At 38.1% G+C, this 3,896-nt stretch overlaps 1 non-coding gene across 1 annotated transcript; it reads right to left on the reverse strand.

The window, feature by feature from the left end:
* Window positions 1-3,247: 3,247 nt before the first annotated feature.
* LOC122490643 lies at window positions 3,248-3,355 on the reverse strand. Its single transcript, XR_006299188.1, has one exon. It is a non-coding gene; the product is annotated as a U6 spliceosomal RNA (small nuclear RNA).
* Between the last annotated feature and the right edge of the window lie 541 nt (window positions 3,356-3,896).

Consider the following 3,896-nt stretch of genomic DNA (forward strand, 5'->3'; position numbering starts at 1 on the left):
TGAGATCAAGAGTTAGATGCTTAACTGACTGAGTCACCCAGCCTCCCTGAAAGTGACAGAATTCTAATTCAGACTGGTTTAATGAAACAAAAATGTATGGCTTCAAGTAAGAGTTATGGGTGTTCACTAGGTTTAGGCATGGCTGGATATTTTTGGACAAATGATATCACCAGAATTCTCTCTTGTTTCCATCTCCTATGTTTGCTTTTCTTATGTTGATCCTTACAGATTTTCTCTAGATGGCTGCAAAGAGAAACTTTGCAGCTTATGGATAAGCTTTCAAACCTGTATCATCCTTGGAACTAGGAATCTCAGAGAATAGGAAAAGATCTTCCTTTTTCTACATTCCTATCAATCCTTAAAAAGGCAATGCTTAAACTTGCTTGAAAAATATACCCATAGGACCAACCTCTCTCTTTAGGAGCATGGGATGTACTGATTGGCTAGCTTTGGTTACATCCTGTTATAGGCCAAGTTGTGTTCTTCCAAAATTCATAGATCAAAATTGTAACTCCTAGTACCTCAGAATGTGACTATACTTCTTGAGATAGTTTCTTTAGGGAGGTAATTAAGTTAAAATAAAGTCATTTAGGTTGGGCTCAAATCCAGTATGACTGACATTTTTATAAGAAGAGGAAATTTAGACACAGACATGTACAGAGGGGAAGACCATGTGAAGACACGTGGAGAAGGCCATCTGCAACCCTAGGAGTGAGGCCTCAAAAAAAATCAACCCTGCTGATACATGGATCTCAGATGACCAGCCCTTAGAACTAAGAGAAAATAAATTTCTATTGTTTAAGCCACCCAGTCTTTGGTACTTTGTTGTGGCAGCCCTGGCAAACTAATACACATTCCTAATCCTGCAGTGTGATAGGATAGGCATGGCTCTTACATTGCCAACCCAACCTCCAGAAGGGGAAACAGGCAGTCCCCATGGGGAAAGAAGAAGTTCTAAGACTCAAAGAAGAGAATGATGCTGGACCCACCATAATTGCCAATGTTCCCACGGATAGAGGGTAACCAATCTGCCTTGACCCAAAGGTCCTAATTGCACAGCACCATTCTGGAAAAAGAATTTATTCTTTATGATAGATTTCTCATCAAAAGTGTTCAAAAAATTGTGAACTTCATTTTCAACCACCACAATTTGGTATAGGTTGGAATGGGCAATAGAGTGTGGTGTTTAGAAGGCTTTTAGATCGGTCATGTCTCGATTTAGATACTGAAACCATATATTTAGTACTAAGATTATTTGGGGAACTTATTTGAGCCTATGTTTCCTCACATATAAAAGGGAAATAATGATAGTACTTTTCTCTTACAGTTGTTGTGAAGATTCTTTAAGTGAATGCATGTAAAATACTTAACATAATGCCTAATACAATAATAGAAACAGTGGATACTGACTACTATTGTTTGTATTATATCTACCATTATTGTTATTCTTGTTATATATAGATTGTTCAACACACTAAAGTAGCCTAATTGCATATGAGTCATTCAGAGTTCTGAATTTTAGCTTAACTTTAGCATTGACATGTAAATTAAGGTGATGGATATAGAATGTTCAAAGCTTGTCCTGAAGCATATTTTGTGAAGATAATAGAAATTACACTTGCCAATTTCCACACATCTCATTGTGGAGTATCTTGAATTTGAGGTACCTGGGTGATAACAAGATGGAGATACCCAGTTCACAGCTGGAGCCCTGATACTGTACCTAAGGACAGAGGTCAGGACAGTTGATATTAATTCAGGAGTCATTTGTAACAATTATGTCAGAGATGACAAATTAGCAACCTTGAGGAATGCATTTTTTTCTCCTAAGTAGATTTTAACAAATAAATGGGCTACCACATAATATTGTCAGGGAGAAAGGCCTTCCTCTGCCCTATGGTCCTTCTAGCTGGACTTAGAATCCAGTTGACATGAGACAGATTAACAGGAGAAAATCAAATTTAATAGGCATACATACAGGGAATCTACAGAGGCATGAAATTCTGAAGACGATGAGGCAACCAGGAGCATACATGAGCTAAGGAGAGGGAGCGAGGACTGAGGATACAAGGGAGAAAGCTCATTGGCAGGAAGGTGAAAGGAGATGTTTGGAAAAACAAGGTTGTCCTATTATGCAGATAAGTTCCTTAGGTAAGGGGGAGTCTCTGTAAATAGCTCTCCTCCTGGTACAGGCTCTCCTTTCCTATGTAAATGTAGGCAGCTATGGCAGAGGCAGAGAGCTTTCCCTGCATCTGCTGGGTTTTTATTACTTTTAACTCAAAATAAACTTTATGCCAAACTGACCCTTCTTGGGGCAGCCTGCCCTGAATCCCTAACGTTATCATCCTATATTAAATAAATAAATGCATATATACATACATACATAACTAAATAAATAAACAAATGGGTTACCATTTACTGTTCTATAATATTTGAAAAAAAGCAGATTGGGTGGCTTTTCTTAATAAAGCAGTGATCTGGGCATAGTGCTTGGCATTTTCATAAGTCAAATATAAAAGGGAACTGAGGAGTAGCTGCCTTTTTTCATCATGAATCCAACTCTTCACTCAAGGTATGCATATGCATATATTCCCCATTCATTTGGGCCACCTCCCTCCTCCCTGGAGGCCTGTGAGTAAGACCCCTGATGCAATTGGTAGCTGAGGACAGAGATGTAGGGGAGGTTGACATATGGAAGAAGAAAGGAAAGGGGACCAAATATGGAAAGAGGGAGAGGCAGGGGAGTCATCCAAGAAGCTCAGCGGTTAGTAAGAATGTCTAACCAGTCAGTAAGATGTTAATAAGTTAGTCAGTCAGAACATCAGAAAAGAGCACTGTCATCACACTTAAAGTGTCAGGTAGTGTTAATTAGAGCGGGGATGATCAAACAGTGTCATATTCCCAAAGACTTCTGGTAGGCAGAATGAAAAGAATCTACTAATTTTGTCAATTAGATTACTAATGGCATATAATAAAGGAAGTAGTTTCATTCTTATGAATGGGTAGAAATCTACAAGGGACAGAGGAAGTGAGGAAGTCCTTTCTTTTTAAAAATCTTTCATCTAATGGAGTGATACCTACATGAGGTTTTATTGAAGGCTATTTTTTTTATTATATAATAAAAAAATATTTATGGGCCAACTGAAAAGTAGTTCAAGTAGGAGATGCAGCAAATAGAGCAAAGAAAGAGACAACTGATAGAGCCCAGTTCTAGCCAGCTGAGACCAAGGGACAACAACATTTTTTGAAAAATATGGAGTGTTTAACAAATCTGTGTGTCATCCTTGCACAGGGGACATGCTATTCTTCTTTGTATTGTCTCAATTTTAGTATATGTGGTGCTTATTTTAATCGCACTTAGGTATGTGATTTTAAAGACTTGCTAGTCTTGACGTGAATGCTCCATAAGTTCCTGGAGCTCAAAAGTTTAAAATTAATTTCATCAATTGATTCTATCCATCCCCAAACATATTTCTGTTCCTATATTCTCTCTCCTAATTACATAGTCTCCCAAATTAAAGTCTGAAAATTATTTTGTATTTCTTTTGTTACCCCCCATCTATTGTTCTCACCTTTCTTACCACTTCCTATCCAATCACACACAAAGTCCTATTGATTCTTCTCTTAAGTTTGTCTGGAGTCTATCTTGTATTTTATTTTATTTATTTAAAAAAATTTTTTTAACATTTATTCATTTTTCAGTGACAGAGAGAGACAGAGCAGAGCAGAGGAGGGACAGAGAGAGAGAGACACACAGATTCCGAAGCAGGCTCCAGGCTGTGAGCTGTCAGAACAGAACCTGCTGCGAGGTTTGAACCCACGAACCGTGAGATCATGACCTAAGCTGAAGTCAGATGCTTAACTGACTGAGCTATCTAGGAAGAAGCCCTCTTCCT

Source organism: Prionailurus bengalensis, chromosome B2 (genome assembly GCF_016509475.1).
Source record: "Prionailurus bengalensis isolate Pbe53 chromosome B2, Fcat_Pben_1.1_paternal_pri, whole genome shotgun sequence".
NCBI classification, from domain to species: Eukaryota; Metazoa; Chordata; class Mammalia; order Carnivora; family Felidae; genus Prionailurus; species Prionailurus bengalensis.